Source organism: Sinohyriopsis cumingii, chromosome 7, assembly GCF_028554795.1.
Source record: "Sinohyriopsis cumingii isolate HCF-2022 chromosome 7, ASM2855479v2, whole genome shotgun sequence".
Classification (NCBI taxonomy): domain Eukaryota; kingdom Metazoa; phylum Mollusca; class Bivalvia; order Unionida; family Unionidae; genus Sinohyriopsis; species Sinohyriopsis cumingii.
Window position 1 is genome coordinate 98,316,303 of NC_142967.1, and position 24,723 is coordinate 98,341,025.

Below are 24,723 nucleotides of genomic sequence, written 5' to 3' on the forward strand. Positions count from 1 at the left end.
GAAAATATGTCGTGAACATGAAGAAAACCCCAAACTTTACGTCATTAGAGTTGCTATGTTTCAAATGTGTTTCTGATCGATAAGCAGTTGTGCCATTCTGAAGTAAAGTCTTTAAAATATGTTTTATTTACTAGTTGTAAGTGGGTAATCATTCTTGAAAACCAGCTTTTAAGAATTATGTGTCGGTTGTTGTTGTTGTTCTAGGGTTTAACGCCATTTTTCAGCACAATATAGGCTATACATGACGGCCAATATAACTTGTGGGGGAAGAACCCTGGAAAACCCAGGGAAGAACCACCGACCCACGATAAGCTACTGGCAGGCTTTCCCACGTACCCAGGCTAGCCGAGCCTTGGACTCGAACCCATGCAGACAGAGGTGAGATGGCAGTGATCCGGAGCGGTGAGCGCTTTAGACCACTCGGACACTTGGGGCCCCTTGATGTGACGGAGTGAAAACGGTTAATGAACAGATCTCAGAGAAATTAATATTACAATCAAGAAAGGCCATGAAAAGTCAACATATCGTTTAGAATATTAAAGACAAAATGAAAATTAAAGCAAAACAAAACGAAAATCAATCTTCAACTAAAGAGTAAAGTAAGGCGTGAAGAGAGAATTACATATTTTGTTTTAGATCAACATCTATATTATTGAATTTACCTATTCCTTGAATTAGTTTTCTGCATTATTGAATATCATAAATTTAGGACACGATACACACTATATAGTATAATTCGCAATTACACGTAACAAAGAAGCAATATAAAACATGGAAATAGTCTGCATCCAAAGGGAACAAGAACTTAAACATAGCAATGCAAAGGATTTTATAGTTATGGTCTTTAACTTCTCATTGAAATTACAAAGGGAATACTTGAGAAGCTTTACAAAATATCAATTCCTTTACTAATCTCCCGAAATTCAATAAAAAAGCACGATCACATCGAAAACTAATAAATTAATTTACATGAATAATCGCGATAAAGGGATGTGTATATGTTGCCAAAGACGAGCTTATCAACTAAAAACAATTGACTTTGCTAGTAATATGTTTGTTAATGGGGCAGAGATCTACGATAAATAAAATTGTAACATCTAAATAGCTAAATGCTTTTATACGAAGTAGGACTCTGAAACATGATCTACATGAAGAAATGCGCTGAATGAACATATTTATATTGACAACGATGATATTATAAAATTGAATCTTTGGAATTGGAGTACAACAGGTTTGTCAACAATAAATGTACAACGGAAAATGAATGCAAACTCGAATTGTTAAATAGTAATATTTGAAGACAGTGACATATATTAAATACAAATATTATCCCTATATTCTACCTACAAGAAATTATGTTTATCTCGATCGTTCAAAAACATAATTTGTATCAGGCAGAAAATGCTGCAGTTTGTTGACACGATGTTTTTATAATTTTGTATGAACGTTTTAAAATACATGAATTTGTAACACATTCAGGGCGCATTAGATTCTCTTTTATAATGGCTGTCGCAAGGAAGATCTTATGAATCGAGAATTGAGAGAAGTTTGAAAGCAACACATTTGATAATTAAACAAGGCACTAAATTTCAAAGAAAGCCTAAACACAATTAATTCAACAAGGTAACAAATAAAAGGTTTCATACTCTCAGCCATCAATGACTACAAGAGCTTTGCAATAGTGACGTATCTTTGCTTTCTAGGCTAGTTCCCTCTATATGAAACTTTATGAGATCTTCGCTGTCATTTGAGATTGAGCCATTCAGTACACTTATATTGTTATCAATTAAATTACAGACATTTGCCACTTTACCATTCTTTTTTGGAATTCTTTAAATAATGTTTGCAATAATTAACTGAATTTATAGTGTGTCCTTTTCGTCAGATCATATGGATCTTTCTAACGTTTCGGTGGATCATAAACTATTTAACTCGAAAACCGTTATTAATTTTTCATTAATATATTAAACATCATATTTTACTTATGTTATTCCTCGTCATACGCATTTTTTTATATACTTGTTTAAATAGAACACAAAAATATTGAATATATAACTAAATACAACTGCATAAATTTGTGCATTCAATTAATGATTCACATTCTAAACCTCTAATACCGAACGACATTTCAGGATTGTTTCTGGATTCACTCGCTCTACGTTTTTAGTTGTATTAGTTACATTGTTAGCCATTGTTACTCTGTCTGATCGTGTTACAATATTTCTTTTTAAAATGTTATATAGATTAAAAACAAGATTGATATTTGTATCACTATTTGCACCATTTTAAAATAAGTACTGTCCGATCGTTTTTACATTTATTGTACATATCTTTATTAGACTACTTTTCCTCTATTAAATCTACACTATTTAATATTTTAAATGCAAGAGATTACGAACTGTTTAAAGAATGAACGATTACCTCAAGTAAAACATTGGATCCACTTGCTGCTACCAAATAGATGGTTGATACGTTCCTTTGCAAAGATTGTAAAACCTGCGATGTCATTTATAAGACAATTGAGATTTCTATTTGATAGTTGGGATTAAAATTTGTATATGCAGTGTTTCGATTGAATAATCCAATCAATTTATAAATAAAAGCATTGCTACTAAGAAATCGTGTCGCTCTGCATGTGCCAGATCAATGTTTTTGTTTAATGTACTGCATACATAATTGTTGTATGAATCCGTAAAAAAATATGTAGTTTATCAATGTATTTAGCGTCAAAAGCAATGGGTTTGTATTTATAATACTATTTTATCTGCAGTAAGAATTATTCAATCTTTCCATTAAAAACAAATAGTTACTGTTGTTTTGTTTATATATTTAACGTTAGGTATATTCTAGACTAAGTATCGTATTTATCGTGTCTATCCTGTCTACACTCGTCCAGTTCATTAAAGATTACTGAAGTTTTAATGCCACAGTATTCATTTATAAGCTGATTGTTATGTGATGTCAAGCACATACCTTGAAATAATTTTCGTTGTCTTGGTCATTGAAAAGGGTGCTTTTTCGTGTTTATCTTCAAAAATTAGCCTGGTTCCTCGGACATTAATATATTCGAATTGTTATAATGTTATATGACTATCATATATGCTGTTTTGATTCAAATGATCTATTCTATTTAGTTGTGTTAACTCATATGAAACTGTGTTCCCCAAAACATTTACGAAACTCTTGCATGTGCGTGTGTTTTGGATATCTAACGTAGGTTCGACACTTTTTCAGTCATATCGCTACTATGAGTGCGTGCTTTTCGGATTTGTAATTCAACTTTAACAATATTTCAGTGATATCGCTACGATGTATGCAGTGTATCGATTTATAATGACGTCTATCACATGGCATCATGCCGCAGATTTGTAACATCTTAACCCACCCAATCATATTATCCTGACACTAGGCGGACCAGTCCTAAAAATAACCTCTTTATGCCGAGTGCCAAGCGAGGCAGCTGCGAATACCATTTTTTATAAGCCATTGGTATGACTTGGCCGGTGTTCGATCAAGCAACCTCTCGCATCAGAAATAGACACTCTAACCACTAGGCCAACGGAGCGGTCTTCAAACTTTTGAAATCTGCACTAAGTACTATAAATAGAGAGGCTAATTTTAAAGAGCAATTCCACATGGCATAGATTGATTAAATATAGAGGGAGCATATATGGATGTCTTAATCTCATTCCTATTTATGTTTGCGTTTTTTCTATTTTAATTCACCAGTGACCTGGTTCTGCTCAATTTGCAAACTATCAGCAAATGAATGCATTAATTTAGATTTGATCAGACTTGTTTTGTTATTAGAGACAGTGTCCATTCAAGAATTTGATATTGTAATTTAAGTTTAGAATCGTTTGTTAGCTTTGTTTACGATATAATCTTGTAATTATTAAAGGTGTCCGAACGTATATTTTCTAATATATACATTTTGAATGTGCAGAATAATCTTGCTTAATTCCAATAATGTTTTAGAGATTCTGATCTGAGTGTCATTTAAACAGCTTCCTGGATTTTCTGTCTGCTCTGTAAAGTCCATATACATATATTAAATTAGACGTTTCCGTTTCTAAGACACATATTTGAGAAATAGTACTTTTGAAAGTTAGCTGTAACTTACATTAATTCAGCACAGTTTTATGACGTATATCTATTTTATGTAAAAGCCTTGGTGCTTGTCATTTATGAAATATTGTTAACTAATCATTATACGATTCCTCAATTTCATTTGAATGGATGTTTGCAAATTAAAGTGTTTTAATTCCATTCACCGATCATTGGTGCTTATCAGTTTACACAAACATGTTCAGAACATAACCTCTAATAACCATTTCATAATGTGATGCTATGAACTTAAATATTCATTGATGTTGCCATTCTTCTTCCGTATATTTTTGTCACAATGGACTCTAGCTATATAAAATGTGTGTGTGTTTGTGTGTGTGTGATTTTGAGTTTTAAGGTAACTTTAACGATTTTTCAGTCATATCGCTATGATGTCTGCAGTGTTGCAGTTTATAGTGATGTCTAGCACTGGGACATCATGCCGCAAACATATAACATGATGTCCCGCCCAGTCACAGTATCCTGAGACCAGGCCAACCAGTCATAACGCTATCCTCTTAATGTTGAGCGCCAAGCGAGGCAGCTGTAGGTACCAATTTTGTAAATCTTTGGTATGACTCAGCCGGGGATTGAACCCACGACCTCCCTCATCCAAGGCGGTTGCGTGAACCATTAGGCCAACGGAGCGGTTCTTTACACAAAAATGAATTTTAGGTATAGCTTGTCAAATTCTTCCTTTGTATTTATTAGATCTTGTATAACGCACAATCCTCGTTCCATACGTCTATGATTTTGGACATTACACATGCTTGGGATAATTTAAAATAGTTTCTTTTCCTACTTGTCACGGAATACAAACTTATTGCCATTCATTCAATACATGTTTTAATTATCACATTATAGGCGCCCCGGGAGATCGAATGTCTAAAACGCTCGCCTTTACCGATCATTGTCATCGCACCTCTGTCCGCGTGGGTTTGAGTCTCGGGTTCAGCCAATGTGGGTATATGAGAAAGCTACCAGTAGTTTCCCGTGAGTTGCTGGTTCTCAGCCTATCCTGCGCAGAGAAATGGTATAAAACCCTAACACAACAATATTATCACATTATATGAATACGCAAGATATTTGTAATAGGTATACTTTGTGCAAATACAGTTATATATGTATGCAGAAGGTTATTTGCATTCGTATAATAGAAAGAGAAAGACGCACTAAAACTTTACTGCTTCATGAGTGCGTGGAATTGTTCATTAGGTGTCATCAAACAAATATGCCATTTTTATACTTTAAAGGTGAAGAAGGACAATCCGTACTTGTATTAGTTTTCCATTTGGACACGACTTTCATCAGCATTTTGACAAAATGTGTATCTGTTTGTTTTGGGGTTACATCATTTCATATATGTACGTAGTATTTTGTTTCCTTTGTCATTGTAGAAGATAATATAAATTTGTCGAGGCTGAACTAAATACATCTTTCAAAAACTTAGGAGTTCGTTTATATTCTGTTTATTAACTCTTTATGTTTATCCTGAAAATAGTATGTAATTTTTTTAAAATATAATTGTTGGTTACCTATTATCTATCTAACTCTTGTTACACTCTTCGCTTTCTTTTCTTATTTTCAAACATGTTTCAAAACAAGTTCCTCAGTTTCTGTTTCATCATATCTTTGACGCCATTAGTCTCAGCTCCATTCATAAGCTATGCCATGTAATTTGTAGCTTAATCATAGAAGAAGTATTGTCTCTTGAATCAATTTCTTAATGTGCAGTAATTTATTAAATGGTTTGATTTGTATTTTATTCACCAAAGTCTATATATAGATCGATATAAACATAAATGCATTCATACCCCCATACATATATATATATATATATATATATATATATATATATATATATATATATATATATATATATATATATATATATATATATAAACACACACCTTCGATTTTTAAATATTTTTCCTGCAATCGTTGCTAGAAGTTATTAATATTCTGATATATGTTTATCTCGTATTGATAAAGCACTACTGGAGGAATGTTTTGAAGCCATGTATTCATGCAATCGTTTACTTGTGCTATAATTTATGGTCGTGAATTACAAATGGTCTTTTTCTTGAACTGACATTATGCTTAAGAATACGAAAAGCTAATTTTGGAGATAGCAGCTCTACAGATCGAATGATGATACCTTGCTCTGAGAATGTTAAGTTATCGACAACTGTCTTATGTTTCAATAAAAGGTGCTATCCTATATTTAAGCTTGTAAAATATTGTTTTATGTTGTGGTTTTTTTAAGCATTGGTCATAGTGTGGTCACAGCGATTCGCAGACCAACTCGTTGAGTTTCAATTTAGTGCTTATTTAATAATATTGCAAACATCCTAGTTACAATAGCATCAAACTATCATCGCTATTAAAAATAAACCTTTCCATTTCTTACTCGTTTGTATTCATATTTAAACATCTTACTCTGTATTCAATAATTAATTGGGGAACCACGCTCTAAATTACTTAGAAGTATTTAGAAATGGACTTTGCAACAGGTTTATTTTCTATATTTATTATATAATATTCAAGGTTTTATCGTTTTTAAATCGCTACGTCTGTGCAACTTATGTGGTTTGTTTAAGTGGTGTTTTTATTACAATTAATAAACACTCTGTTGATACTGTTGATATTACGTTCCCGGAAGAAATATTAGATTGTGTTGTCTTTTTGCTTTCATGTTTTCTTATACATTACCGTTTATAGGGATCGATATCAGCATGTGAAATAAAAATCAAATATAAATCAAAGTCATTAAACTGTGCAATTATCAAATCTGGTTAACTATACAACAACTGCCAGCTATTATTGCAGTTGTCGATTATTATGTTAAATGAAATTTATTAAGTATTAACCTTTGTTATTTACTTACTAATGAATAAATATTGGGGTTTCATTCTAATCATGAATGTTTTTGCTTGTGTAAAATGTGATTCTATATTACCATAATTCTCTCATATTCTGTTCATTTGTATATGTGTATATATATATATATATATATATATATATATATATATATATATATATATATATATATATATATATATATATGTATTTATTTTTTTTCCTGAAAAACTACCGCTCCGGTGGGCTAGGTGTTAAAGAACCCGACTCGGATGCGGGAGGTCGTGGGTTCGATCGCCGTCCGAGTCATACCAAAGACTTAAAAAAATGGTACTAACAGCTGCCTCGCTGGGCGCTTAACATTAAGTGATTAGTGTTAGGACTGGTCGGCCTGGTGTCAGGATAATGTGACTGGGTAGGACATAATGCTACATGTCTGCGGCATGATGCCCCTGTGCTAGACATCACTATAAACTGCCACATTCAGACATCGTAGCGATATTACTGACATATTTTTAAAAGCTACGTTAAAAATATAAACCTCACCAACCACTCCTTAAAAAAGTATTACTAAATTATATTGATTGCATATTTGTTTCTGTGTATGCTTTATACTGCTTAAAACGGTTCAATTTCGTATTTGCTTCTACATTCTCTAAATTATTTCCGCTGTTTTGGGATCCTTTAGTTAAAATTATGATTCAATAACGCTCTTTTGTATTCTTTATTTAAATCAATGTGATTGTCTTTAGAAGTAGTATTTGTTCCGGTATCTACATGTTATACATGCACATTATATCACAGAATCTGAATCGACTCACTTTTGTTACCATTTAATCAAAATGTTTTGTCCTTGTTATAAAGTAATGATTAGGAACTTGTGGTATGATTTATATTTATACTTTTTGTAGCTTCTTCAGTGTCATTTGAGACCTTAAACATTTCCATTTTTTGGACCCACCTTGATACATAGCCGCAAAAGTTTACAAACGTCATTAAACATCTGCATAACGGTTTAGATGAAAGCCTCAAGCTCTTTCAGCTAAGCAAATTTTGTATTGCTAATGGATAATAAGGAAAAAAAGGAATTGTATTTCATATCCAATCTACAATCAGACTAAATATTTAGCAACTACGTATTCGAGAAATATGACGAGTTAACGGGGTACTGAATATTTTGCATCAACGCACTTGTATTTGTTCACAAGATGGCCATATGAATATATATTTTGTGGATATTACACTATTTATTTCGTTCTATATTAATTACATTTCTGTCCAATTTGCTTTTTATTTCTTGCTTTGTCTCTGGTTGTGGGGAGCTCTAAAAGGTTATCTCGGTCATGCAAATGTGGTTTGGTACAGCAGTGTTCTATATACATGCATGAAAGTTGTTTATATCTTGCCCTAAACACTTATGACGCAAACAAACATAACATTGTATAAACATTGCCCAATCATGTAAGCGACATAACAATTATCAGATATGACTTACTGACAAAATACCCACCAGACGAACATCAATAGCGATGATGCGAAAGAGACTGAAACAATATAGTATTATGTATTTCCAATCAAACGAAAGATAAATTCTCTATATTAACCCACATATGGATATATTCACTTTTCACACATGCACACAAAAACGAATACACAGACACACACATACATACGAGCGTGCGTGCGTGCATGCATACATATGTACATACATACATACATACTTATTTACATAATGGAGATATTTGTTCACTATAGCAATGCATACCGTATACATCAGGAGAGCTATTGCAGCAAATTTTAATGTCTATCATAATGATGAGGTCATTCTTTCAGCGATCATATTATTCAAATAACTGGAGGAAAGGTCTTAAACCCTAACATTAATAAAAAATCAACAAAAGATCAATTATAGATTTCTTTATTACAAGGAAAGCAAATTGATATTGGTAGATGAGTCTACGTCGTAAAATGTGAGCATCGGCTTACTTGTTGTTCCACTGACATTCAAAAAGATACGTGTATATAGGTAGCAGTCCGTCCGTCCGTCCATCCATATTGCATCCATCCATCCATCTATATATCTATCTATACATCTGTATCTAATCTGTATATCTATTTGTATATTTATTTATCTATCTATCTATCTTTTTATCCATCTATATAAATATATATATATATATATATATATATATATATATATATATATATATATCACTATATCAATACATATGTCTGCCTGTCTGTATGTATGTATGTCCGTATGTTTGTCTATCTATCTATCTATCTATCTATCTATCTATCTATCTATCTATCTATCTAACTATCTATCTATCTATCTATCTATCATCAGCGACTTGGTTATTTAGCTTATCGTTGCGTCCACGCTACTGAATTGACCAGTGCTACCCGCATTATCGCATTAATACAACACGGCACTGATTAGTGTTACCATTAATACAAAAGGTCTCATCGTTGTTCCAATATTATCATAATGGCGACTAATTCACGTGCACTATTTCTCTATCAAGTTACGGCATGTAGAGAGTCAACGATGTTGGCCATTTCTGACAACATGGATAACAATACATATTTACTTTCAGGTTTTAGTTGAATCATTCCTCTTTTGCAGCAAATAATCTGCTATTAAATCGCTCATTCTGGTAGTATCCGTCCTAACCGCTCTATATGCTTATGTACGGCTGTCACACGTAATTGATCAGCTTTCGTACATTGCCAGCGTGTTTATGATATTTAGTGTCTGCTACCCAGGAGTTTTCTTCAGGTCAGGAACGTTGAGAACTATTTAAATTAGGTTACCCAAGCCTTGTTTGGCTGTCGTCGCTCAACACTGGCATTGTAGGATTTGGTAGACTCACTACAGCAATACCCCGTGAAACCCCACAGGTCTCCATATGTTTCACTTACACTACCTTAAGCACCACATCTCAAGGTAACCCGGTAGATTATATGATTAGAACTTTCATATTTGTATTGTCATCTCCTGCGTTTGTGCCGTTTTCTGAATTTCTTACGACGAATGCGTTTCGAATGTTTCGTCTGTTATCTTGTAATCGGATTGCTCGATAAACCATGCCAGCTTTTTTTTACTCAGCCTCTTTATGCGCGACGTAGCTATTGCTGGACTAAACAAAAAGAGATGCGACTGGAAAAGAGATTATTGTCATGATGTTCTATGTCTAGAACCTGAAGCCGTCTCTTCCTCTGCTGAAACCAACACTGGTATATCGAAAATGTGACTACCAAATGGCTATATGGATTTGATAACAAGCAATAGGGTACACTCAAACCATATCTTTCCACACTGTTATGTGGATCTGTGTCTTAAGAAGTTTGTAAACAATAAACAACAAGAAACTCGGATTTCAGTTTAATACATATATTAAATGTAGATGACGAAAGATGGTGTGCTGCTAATATTAGCCTACTTCGGCTGTCAAGAAATAAGGCAGCCGTGTAGCAACATAATACACTGTTCAACACTGTCTAGCGTTGCTGAGCGGCATGTTTCCAACAGTGTATTTCCGGCTTGCAGTTACTCTTACCGTGGCACCAATATTACCACACTAGAAAATATGAATAGGTGCAGTACCGTGTTAACATTGCCTCAACATTATCATCCTTAACCCTACTTCTGGCGCACTACCTTACTATATGGGATCAACTAATTATGCGCAATCAATATACATTTATGCATGTGGAAACTTGTGGACAGCCATTCCAGCACAATATTTAATATAGAGTACGTCCCTTCAGTACAATACTTACCTTATATGGTCGTGTCTAATCCTCGTTGTTATACAGCAAGATATCTGCTCGATAGACACTCTGCGTAAACGTTTCCCGATCCAACTGCTCGTGATGCTCGTATATGACCGTTTCACTTGACTGACCTGCAATCCTAGCTGGACAAAACGCGTACATCACGCTCAGTAACTAAAATCCAAAGATATACTTCCGCTCGCTAAAACTGAGAACTATTTACATTTAAATGAGAGATTGAATGTAATCACAATTAATGCATATATCTACGCATCACATTTTAGTGGTCAGCAGGTTGGATTAACCAATAACTATAGGTCGTTATATATATATATATATATATATATATATATATATATATATATATATATATACATGTACATCAATCCATCCATCCGTCAGTTCGTCGTTCGTCCGTCCATCCATTCATGCATCCATCCGTCTGTCCATCCATCCATCCATTTATCTAGATATCTATCTATATTTCTATATATCTTCATAGACATACATACATACATATATGCAAACATATATATATATATATATATATATATATATATATATATATATATATATATATATATATATATATATATATATATATATATATTAAATTTGTTCGTACTTCCGTAATACATATATGGAGATAGACGTGAATGTATGCCGGTATACATGAATGCAAATATGCAGTGGTACATACATATATTGGTACGTATATGTATGGACATAAATTGCAATACTCTATCAAACACTACATGCCTCACTAAAATCATTAATCCGATAGTTTTAGATATTGCGTAAATGTGAAATGAAAGTGTATAGAAGAATACAATGACATTCATTTGAAAACACGCTCTTCTTCTTAACTGAGCAGTACAGTAACATAAAAATCGCAAAAGATAAGCACATATGTAAATAGTATTTTGTTTATCAACGTGTCACCAAACTTCTCTTATTCTTCTTTATTTTATTCTCTTTTCGGATCAGACTTCATTTTTCTCAGCTCACCTGCATGCAAACATGTTTGAACATATGTTACTTTTCATCTACATGTGCATTTTATATATACTGATATATTGCATGTACAACTCATATATACTACTTTGCAGAAGAAAAGATTCATCACAATCTTTAGATAGTTTTGTAACATATGTGTTGTGGCCATATTCAACGAATAGTTAACGATTATCCTATTAAACAATTAAAAGCTTAAATCAGTAGCATGCACTGAGCTTGATTAGGTTATTATATATGAATGATGGGAAAGGATGTAACATGCATACCACTCTGGAACTGATGTTTATCCTTTTGGTAATATACATATTTTAATAGCATGTTACCGTTCTACTATGTAAACGGCCTATGACTTCTCTTGACAAACATGTTCTCTCGTTGTACTTGTGCTTCTGGGTGCATGGATCTTGGTCGTTCTTTTGGATATGAAAGCGAATAAAATAAAATTATATGCCATTATATATTTGCTTATCGAGAAAAATGGAAAACAATATCAGCAACTTTTTTTCAGAAAATCTTGGACGAAAATACATGTTGATGACATTTTCACTAGGGATATTCTGTGCTACTTAACCCACGGCAATATCTGTATGAATTTAGCATTATTTACTCACAATTGATAATTAATTAAATGTACATCACGGAAACAATGCTTCATTTGTTCTGGGAATGTAATATGATAAAGATGCTGTGGAATGATGTGTCGTGTTGGACTGGAAATAAAGTGTATATATATATATATATATATATATACATACATATATATATATATATATATATATAATATATATATATATATATATATATATACACACATATACCGTGCCAAGTGCAAAGACCGTCAATTTGGGAAACAAAAGTACAGACGGAATTTATGAGCAACTTTTTGTATTTCTGTTTCGTCTCACTAAATATTGCATGCATATACGTACAATGAAGGGGAGGGAGCGTAGATCATATTTTAAACATATGTATTCCTTTCTAATACAATCTATCTTATATAAAATAAGATATAATATATAAGGAAACGCAATAAAATATGTAACACAATTCTTAAATCACGCAAACTAATTCTGACTCATGATTTTATTCGAAAATATATGAAATTACAAAGTCGCCTTGTTTATCTAGAGGTTGCCAGGGCCATCAGATGAAAGGTTGACTCGAGCTGAACGTGTGTCACATCTGGTACACCAGTAATTAACTCAAAATAGGGTTAATCATTACTAACGAAAACAACTGGATCACGTTATGATCAAATGATTACACATAAGTCTAACAAATACCTACTTTCTAAACGAAGTATGTGTTGCACGAACATTTGCTCACTTTAAGTGATCTAAACAGGACAGGAAGACACAGAAAACATTACAATTGATATATTTCCATATGAATGTGGCAGAGGAATCTATTCAAGAGAATAAACATGGCATAGCTTTATTTCACCACAGCTGAGTATAATCGAAAGAGGTATTAGTTAAACGGATTCATATATGAAACAGGGCGGATTAATACTTAAGAAAATGAGTATCTGGTAAAATAATACCCAATGAAAACTATGGTGGAAGAAACGATTGATATAAATACGTTCGGACAATGACAACGAAATGTTTCGTTTAGGCATAGCCCTTTAATTTAAGAGCACTTGACCTGGCATACCTAGTCATCTTTTGATTTATATTTGTATAACCTGACTTATAATATAATTGATGCAAATACAAATGAGTTTTATATGAAACATATACTATATGTTTACCATATTTAAACATAAATGTACCATCTAGCATTAGCTAATAGTTTACTAGTTCGTTGTTTGGACAGATAACCCCTTCGTTATAATTATTAACTTTAAATTTCTTTTCTTGCAAATTAATCGTGATAATAAAAACTGCTAATCATGTCTATACTATAATATAGATATTCCTGTATCATTCACAAGTGCATCATTGTTATGGAAACATATTATAAAACAAGGAAATGTTAATAGACAATGAAGGTATAGATATAGTGGCATCATGTAGAAATGTGACGCAATTTCAATAAAATATCATTGTTAACAAATAAAGAAAATTGGTTGAACGATTGCCGGCAAATATTGTCCTCAAGCGTGGGTAAATTTATCAAAAGGCACTAAAACAATTCTCATAAATGTACTGAAAAAATACTGTTAGACTAATTCATCCGCACGACAATCATGAATAATCATTATACCATGTACCTTAATCCTCTCAGCCTGCTGTGCGGTACTTCATGGTAATTTCTCCACCGCGCCCGACGTTTGGTACCGAACCTATGGCACTAATGCTGTGATGACTATATCATTCTTTATCCAATGTTTCCAAAATCATCATCAAAGCAGTAACCAGCAACAATGTTAAGGTTAAACTTGTCTCCGAATATTGATATTTTCCCTATTAGAGCTATAAGTAAAACAACTAAACTGTATAATACGTGACACATTTAAAACGTGTTTATGCACAAACAAAATGATACAATTTTCGCATGCTTGAAAATTAAAAATATTGCCCTTGAAATATCTCAAAGCAAAGAGTAGGTATTGCAGCTTTTAGCAGTCCTTTATAACTTCATCACAAACCCATGATAGCGGAACAAAATATCTTGTGTTGCTATTGTCGGGAAGCTATCAACCTGAAACATATCTGCAAACACAATGCCATAGCCAAATATATATATCCCAATGCTAACTCTGAGTCTAATCTCACTTTTAACACAATTGTAACATGATGAATTGGTGGTGGTCTGATGAAGACACATTGTATGTCAATGTGAATGAGATTTTCAATTTTATCATGTAAGCGAATTGCTATATAATTTCTGCGACCATATCTCATCCTAATATATTAAATATTTACAAAATACATATACTAAAAGACTGAACGAATTAAGCTACATATAGGCACACAGGTGTGTAATTGTTGTGATCAATAATCTTGCAAGACCTTGACTATCTTGAAAGTATTCTCTTCATGTGACTGATAAGTAATTCTACTGGAAGAACAAATATGATAAAATAACGAATATATTGCATCGCGGAGAATAGATACAGTGTTTCAATGTAGATACTACATATTTCATCAATAGCTTGGCCTAAATGTATACGTATTTCAGCAACAGTTATGATAAACGGAAATATGTTTAAAAAATACGACTAAAACGCAAATGCTATATGCTTTTAAATAATAAATACACACAAAGAAAACAAAGATAACTGTACATATAGTTAAATATTACAGACATACTGCTGCTTGTATATGTCATCCGCGTGACGACCGTGTATAATCTCAATACACCCACTCGCGATCATTATTTAAGTAATGATTCCACGTATTTCCCTGCAACAGGACTGCTGAAAGATCCTTCGGGAACCGCACCGCAGCGCAGATTATTTGGTTCATACAAGTAAATGCTTTGTATCTGAATGTATCACTTTATAATAGTTTCAATATTACACATCACTGTATGCAGATAAAAAGTGTAATCTTACCCAGTTATGGAAAAATCAAAGTTCTTTAAAAAAAAACAATATATGTTTCAAAATATATATATATGCCATATATATTTTGAAACATGTATTGTTTTCTAAAGAACTATGATTTTTCCATAACTTGGTAAGATTACACTTTTGTAATCTTATATATGATTTATATTTTCAATATTACACATCACTGTATGCTGACAGAAAGTGTAAACTTACCCAGTTATGGACAAATCAAAGTTGTTTAAAAACAACAATGCATGTTTCAAAATATGTAAAGCATGTGTTAATATAGTTTGGCGCTAAATGTGAATATCATTCAGCCAATGTACTCTTGCCTCCGTTTTTTTTTCATGTGTATGCACAGTAATTGTAAATTAGATGAATACAACATTACCTGTTATAATTCATACAAACACAATCCCCTGCAGAATTTCATAGAAAAGACTCATAGGTAACGCGGTGTCTATTAAATTGAAAGAATGTAAAGTATTCACAACATGATTAGTTTTACTTACATTTATGCATTTTATTTGTCGGATAATTACCATTTCAAAAGATATAGGCAACTGTCAGTTTCATGATATCTTCAGTTCACACTGTTAAAAAAAAAATTGGCTGCTAAAAGTCCAAATCATAAAGTGTAGGGAGGTATTTTAGAAACGGACATGCTTTGTACATTGTCATTAAGCATTTATTATAAAAGATCGTATCTTACGTCCCAATGCTCCGATATTTGTTTCCCAAATTTAAAACAAATATTGGACAATGCGATATATATATATATATATATATATATATATATATATATATATATATATATATATATATAATTAATGCATGGATTAAGAGTAATAAATCATACTATTTTGTGATGAATTACCATCTCCAGACGCTGATAAAAGTAGCTAATTTGGTAAATATCAAATAATGTAAATATTCCGTATACATTAAAAGACAGAGCAAACAATCGCATGAATATAGTGGAGATAATAAAGTAAATAATCACATAAGTGAAAATTTGGCAACAAATAAAATAATAAGACGAAACAATCGATCCCAATATCATAGATGCTTATAATGATTAATGTGAATTTAAACAACAACAAAAAAGAAAAACCTGGCAGATAGACATTGTCTGATAGATTAGGATCTGTGAGTAGCTTTTCTTTAAATAGAGAGTACACGTTTTATGTATGGCATCATGAGAAGTGAAAAATCAGAATCCACCGCACGACCTACATGGGCCTTGGTTGGTCATTTGCAAAGCACTTCACGCTCTCTTTACGCTTACTGTGTTTGACCACTATCATGTTCACGCAAAGTTTTGTTCCGACATATTAAATAATATTATTGTGATAACATATTGCAATAACATAAAATTCGTCTTTAGCACATAGCTCCTTTATGAATTCAAGGGTCAATGTTGATATTTAAACTGCTTAAAATATGTCGGGTTAAATTAGTTCACATGTACGTTTTCCTTATTCAATTGAAGAACTCAAAAGCATACCCACATACTATTATTGTTGCAATCAAACAAGCACACACACACACACACACACACACACACATATATATATAGATAGATAGATAGATAGATAGATAGATAGATAGATAGATAGATAGATAGATATATCTATCTACCGATCTATCTATCTATCTATCTATCTATCTATCTATCTATATATATATATATATATATATATATATATATATATATATATATATATATATATATATATATATATATATATATATATATATATATATATATATATATATATATATATATATATATATTATGTGTGTGTGTGTGTGTGTGTGTGTGTGTGTATTTTTCTGGCTTTAGATTCAAAATGTTGTATATATCACAGGTTACCTACTTACTGATGTACTTCGTTTCGGACACACTAAGCATATCCCTTGCTCTTCGGTACAGTGTAATGGTGCACATGATGCGTGTAAACAAACGTATCACATTTAATTTAAAAGACATTTCGCTTTGTGGAGCTCACTCCAAATAGACTCATGGAGTTACATGTATTTTAAACGTTAATGAGTTGGACGCATTACACGGTGATTCTTTGATAAAACTGTGTTTGGAAACGTGTCGAAAAATGTTCATTGCAATTTTGCAGTGTATACTGCTTGAGAAATAGATATGATGGGAACTATATTAGTACGTCAGTGTTTGTGTTTAGAAGCAGCGCTTTATAAATTCAATTAATGTACAAACAAACTAGAACAAGCTGTTACCATATAAATATTCACAATCGATACATTTATATGACACAAAATTAATACGAAAAATCTAACTTGAAATATTACTCGTCGACTTCATCAATGAATAATGAATATATATATATATATATATATATATATATATATATATATATATATATATATATATATATATAATTACACTAGTAAATTATTATCATTAAAAGTACACTATGACTTCAAAACTAATTTGTTCAAGACAAACACACACATACACGCACACAAACACCCATAAGTAATATTGATTTCCTACGTGAGAACAGAACCACTCAGAATACAATTATATGCATTTGTATCTCAGGAAGAACATTATGACGTAGAAAAAATGTGACTTAAAAGCAGATCTACCTAGATATCAACAAACTGAAGACACACAAACAAAGCAACCAAACTAATATATATTTTTCTATTCCACGGTATATGATCGCAAAATTTTAAAATTTAGTTTCATATACTTCTAATTATTTTAAATAAAATACTCTATCCAAAGAAAATGATCACGCTTACAAGTATATGCGAAGAGATGAACACAAGGTTATTTTCGAAGCCAATCACATAGTCAAATTATTTCGTACCAAGAAAGCTAGCGATTCAGTTTTGCGTGATGGGTAATGCTGTTGTTAAGGTTGTGCTGCCACCATTAATATTGTGGTTGCATATGCTAAGTTTTCGCTGACCACAGAAGACCACATCTTGCCGTTTATGCAGTCTAGAAGCAGGTAGATGTTATCATTTATCATGCATGCCACAGACGTGTAACCAACAGCGGATATTGTGGAACAGTCTAAATGGCAAATAAATAACCAATACCCTTATTTCACCAAACACGTATTCCTGACGCTTACAATTCGCCATAAAGAACAACCCCGTAGCAAGATGATATTTGGCCGCTTGCGACTGGAGTTTCGCTGCCGATAAACGGTCATAAAGAAACTTCAGAAGAAATTTTTCCCTACCTCACTAATAGTACATGCCAATCTAAATATGTGATCGTATCTGAACTGGCATCTAAATATTGACACTGATATGCATATTTCAAGCACGTCTTTCGCACATTCTGCCCGTTTTATTACCTTTTATTGGAACGCTTGATGTTGTTTTAGGCAGCTTGTGGTCCATATGTACTTTCGTGCAGGTGTTTTTGTGGCTACATCCGACAAGATTATGTTGCTAAAAAAAGCGCGGTCGGTTGGTGCAAGGTCTTTGACGCGACTCTGGAAAACTAGTACAGTTTTCTAAAATTGATAGAATAATTGGCCTGTTGGGTTTCTATTTCTTTCAAAAATAATGTATTGTACGAACGTAAGTTTGGCCTTTCTGAAAATCAGCTTACGAAAATAAAGAATGGAATACAAATCGATTGCGGGATCACATTAAGGTAATTTTTCAGGAATTTTAAATATAATTATCTCCATGTTATTGATCAAAAATATCTTAATCAGGTTAATGTGGCCAAAGAAAATAGCACCTTGGTGATATTGAAATTATTCACACTGAGGTAATGCAAATGCAACGAAACGGATATAACATTTTCATTCCTCGCTACGATTCCAGTACTGTTAGCGGCTGCGGCTCGAGTATTTGCAAAAGTGGTCGTGTTTCGGAACAGCATCGGAATGGCTTTGAAAAATGCCAAGGAAGATTTGTCACACAAAACAAACCGGATTTGTTAACATGGATTTGAGAAAAGAACCAGGAAATTGTTGAGTTTCATACGTAACAAAATCATGTATCTTTTATAATTTAAATACAAAATTCCTCATTCATATATGTTTATATAATTGTATAACAGTTGTACCACTATAGCAGATTAAGTGGCTAGAAGTGCGTGTTCGTGTTGCCCTGATCAAGCTTGTCCTGACGAGCAATTGTACCACGCGATTACATTATGAATATAATAAATATAAGGGCCCCTCATTGTTATCGACGTTAAAAAGTAATAGAAGCAGAATAAAAATTACAGGACGATTCGCCAAGAGAACGGCGCTACTTGTGACGTAAAATACAAACATTATATTCGTCTCACCAATGCGTACTATTGTATCGTAAATATCAACTACAGTAGCCATTAAGGGCACACTAATCGGAATTGTTGTCAGGTCTAAATCGATTGTAATCGATATTGGAGGCTGCTGCTAAAATTACTTCGACAAGGGTGAGTTCGCAAATACCGGAATAGTCGGTATATCGCTGAGCCGCAGAAAGTAATTTCTAAACTTTATTCGATGGGTCTCAAATATACAATAATTAGTATGGCCGAGTTCGACACACTGTATGCTGATATAGAAAACACACTAGACTCTGAGCAAAGATATTGAACTTATGGGTAGTGAACTTACAATCAGAAAAAGTCGTATAATTTGCTCATAAAGCATAAAGTACATAAATAACAAAAATAAGCATTATATTTGTCACATCATAATCTCAAAATCATATATACAAACGGTGTTATACAGCGGTTTGTTTGGTCATAAACATCTTACCGAACTAGACAATCCTCTTGAATTGATTAAAATCCAAGGAGTGTTCATGCATACGTGTGTAATTTAGAGTGATCAAGGACAATATCATGGATTATAGAAAACGTTAACCTATATCAGTAGCTAACGTTTAAGATGTTTTTTCTCACTCTGCTGGAACTTATCACACATATTAATTATAAAGCAATCAATATTTAAACACAATCCACAACTGCTGCGTCATTGTCAAAGTAAAAATATAGATTTATCTCTTTTTTAACTACTGATATCCTTTATTATATAGTTTCGTCAAAATTTTCACTATAAAATGGAAATTAGTGAAAAGACAAAAAGTCTTTAGCACATTTTCTAATGACATTTTGTCTATGACTCTACTCATCAAGTTAATTATAATATTGTACAATATTAAATGGAGCTAGGGTAAAGCTCCTGCTATGTCATCGAAGCTACAATATTGTTGATCAGATTCTTTTCACATAATTTGTTAAATGGGCCTTTGGTCTACACATACTTTGTTAAATGGGCCTTTGGTATACTTTTGCTATCTAAACGACTGCCATTTTTCATGTAACTTCGGCACAGCTGATGATAAAAACGCAATAACTGAGCTAATTTTCTCTCATGAACAATAAAAATCAAACGCAATAACAAAATAAACCACGCAACAAAGCCTTTGGAAATTCAACTCGATATGTCTCAGAGGTATAGGGTTTAATACAAAACCGTAAGCAACAATATTATCTCTCTTATATATATATATATATATATATATATATATATATATATATATATATATATATATATATATATATATATATATATATATATATATATACACTTCGTGCCAGCTTACACTCTCAACCTACTGGGAACACGTTTCCAACTGATGATGTATTCGGCTGGAATAAGTGTCACATATTGCTCGTACATCCAAATTTGACACAGAAAAATGAGAGCACATACTATTTCTGAAGGTCCACAGTTACACACTTCGTGCATATTTCACGATTTCGGAGTGCATCTTTCCTTCAAACATGGCAAATACAAACGCTCACAACTTTTTCATCGATTGCCAGGTGGAAAAAGTGTAAAGAGAGTTCTGCTATCAAATGAGATGTTTACATTATATAATTATATTCCCCCTTCAGACCCATCATATACAATATCAATGACTTAGCTAAACTAGAAGAGGAAAAGACGGAGCATAGAACATTCCCTGTATGTGATAGTTATATATTCAGTGGTTAATTCACATGAAATATTTAATTTTAATCATTTTTGAATGAAAAGTCGGATTGCATTGTTTTAAATGAGGTTTCATACATGGAAAGCTCTTGAAAACAAGATCTGCAATGCGGCATTGGTAGTATTCATTGAACATTATCGGCCCCTTTCGTATGAGCCTTAGAGATCACAGCAGGAGAGAACAGTTGAGAACAGTTATAGATAGCTAGATAGATAGATGTGTGTGGTTTGGTTTGGATTTTGAACGTAGTTTTAACCATGTTTAAGTCATATCGCCACGATGTCTGCAGTGTGCCAGTTTATAGTGATGTCTATCACTGGGGCATCATGCCGCTGACATGTAGCATGATGTCCCACCTAGCCACATTATCCTGACACCAGGCCGACAAGACCCAACACTAACCTCTTAAAGCTGAGCGCCAAGCGAGGCAGCTGTTAGTACCATTTTTGTAAGTCTCGAACAAACGACCTCCCGCATCAAGGCGGACGCTCTAACCACTAGGCCGCAGGAGCGGTTTTAGATAGATAGATGAATATATATATATATATATATATATATATATATATATATATATATATATATATATATATATATATATATATATATATATATATATAGGTAGATAGATAGACAGATAGATAGATAGATAGATAGACAGATAGATAGATAGATATATCGATAGATAGACAGATAAATAGGTAGATAGATAAATAATATTTATCATCAAAATGATTAGTCAACAAAAAATAAACAACAACATTTCATCGTTTGTCTCGCAAGAATTGCAACATTATGTGCATGCAAATCATAAACTAATGCATGAATTAAAAATTCCTTTTCGTCTATATACTGCTTCCATTAGTATAGTATGACCGAGTTTCAGGTCATGCATTAAATGTTCCTTGTGAAAGTGGCATTAATAATACAAATCACAAAATATACACGTACATTGGTGTCAATCATGTATTGTTACACATTCTTTGCATTCCAAAATTAAATAAATATTTAGTACCAAAACGCACAAAAGCTTTTACTGGACCAGACTATATACCGTAACTGAAGTTGAAGTTCATGCTCATATAGATTTTACTCGCACGTTGTATGCTAAATGCAACCTACGGATCAGAGAAGTGTCTGAAAATGTTTATTTAAGTCACCTAAGTCTTGATTATTCAACTGTTTGCATTTTAAATGAAACGAAACATACGGATGTTGGTTTATGCTTTAACACCTCCCTGGTCTTGACATTTTCGACCTGATTTCTGACTAACCTGCACATGAACAGCAAAGTAGAGAAATTTCAACGTATCCTAACATGCCAAAAAGTATAGAATGGTATTATGAAAGTTTATATTTACATGTATGTTGTACTTTGGAATTTCTTTGATTTTGTATAAGGAAATTAAAATATGTTTAGAAAAGAATAATTTAATCTATATTTTCTTGATTTTTATATTTTCTTCGCAGAGGTTTCATACTATTATGGAATGGAAGCATTTAAAGCACCATAGTTTAAAAAAGATATTTTGATCTTGATCCGAAGAATTAATATATTGTAAGTTAGTAATTAATATATGTTCAAGCATTTTTAAACAATTGCATGGGTAACATTAGTTTCAAAATAGAAAAGTGCGAATTTGTTCATTTTGCATGTCTTGGTTCGCTAGTATCCTTGTATAATACCCCCAACATTAAATTGCAGATAAATAGAACACACTATAATATAAGGCTAATGATTTCAGTTATAACCTTATATCTCCATCCTGGTCAGGATGGCATTGAAATAAAGTGTTCATATTTACGCAATAACGAAATTGCGCATTATGTGTTATGTAAAGTCCCAAAAGGTAAAACAGAATTCAAGTAAGACGGCACATCTGCATTTCATGATTTCTATTAGCTTTGTAAAGATTAAATAAGTATTAATTTGATAAACAAATATGCTGGCATACCAACTAACTATTAAATTGTCGCACAAATCGAAAATAAGGCACAGCGAGCTTGTTTCTTTTTAAACCAAATTGCATTTCAATTAAAGTTTACAATTATATGAACAACAGTGGAAGATGTTACACTACGGCTTATTTATATTGAAATATATGAAATAAGTTGAATGATTGGAGACTTTCAAACTATTGAAACTATTCAATGTATTAATTTTATTTTAAATAATTGCACATGTAAGATTATATTCCATTCATCACATAACAATAAATACCGATGTTTGTTAATAAGAACATCAAAAAATACACAAAATATTATACATAATTAACTTTAAATTATTTTCAGATTCCTTGGTATTTGGATTTCATATTATTGTCTCCGCTTTTCCATCATTCCCAATGTCACTGGGTATTGTAAAATATGTGTAATATTGGAAAATATAATAAGGATATACAAATTTAAATGTGTGCCATGTTGGCTCCGTTTTCAGATGTAAATGTTATTTATTCCAAGAATTTCCTCTAGCATCATTATATTAATTATTTTCATGAAAATAACTTGTGTCGCAAACATAATAAGAAGCAATGATTGCATTACTTTGTATATGATGGAAAATATTGAGCATTTATATCGCCATAGTAAAGGGTGAACGGAATGGCGACTAATTAACCTTGCATATAATTTAAAGATCCTGTTGGACTTACTATTCGTCAAAAATCCATGTTTCATTAAATGATAATAATAATAATAATACTAATAATAATAATAATAATAGTGTACTTGCATCTGATTGTGATAAGGTTCTGATTATGGGTCTCTAGTTGTTATATGCACGAAATATGATTCCACTGTACTAATAGTGAATTCAGTACAACATTTCCCGCCGTCTTATGAGAAACCGCTTATAATCTGCTCGTGGGTTTGTAGTTAAAAAACACTCAACGTACAGCGATGTGGGTCATGGAATAATATTTTGAGAGAGAGAGAGAGAGCATTTTAAGTGTAATTACCTGGTTATGGGTGAAGAATGCGCGGAAATGAGTACTAATAGTTTGAGACGAACCTAATCAACATTTCTTGCCTCTGCCTCCTGCATGTACAATTATTTCAAAGGACCCTTATCCTGATTTAAATCTTGACCTTTATCAGGCGAAAATATGGGTTTGTAGTTGAAAACACTCATCGTACAGCAATGTGGGTCATGGACTAATATTTTGAGAGAGAGAGAGAGAGAGAGAGAGAGAGAGAGCATATTAAGTGTAATTACCTGGTTAAGGGTGAAGAATTCGCGGAATAGTTTGAGATGAACATACTCAACTTGTCTTGCCTCTGCCTCCTGCATGTACAATTATTTCAAAGTACCCGTATCTGAGGTAACTCTTGACCATGATCAGGTGAAAATATGGGTAAAACGACGAATTACGCCACGTGCAATATATAATCAGCCGAGAAATGTTGAGTGGTAAGAGTTTGTGATTTGATTTAATGATTTGTCCGAACTTCTTGAAAAACAG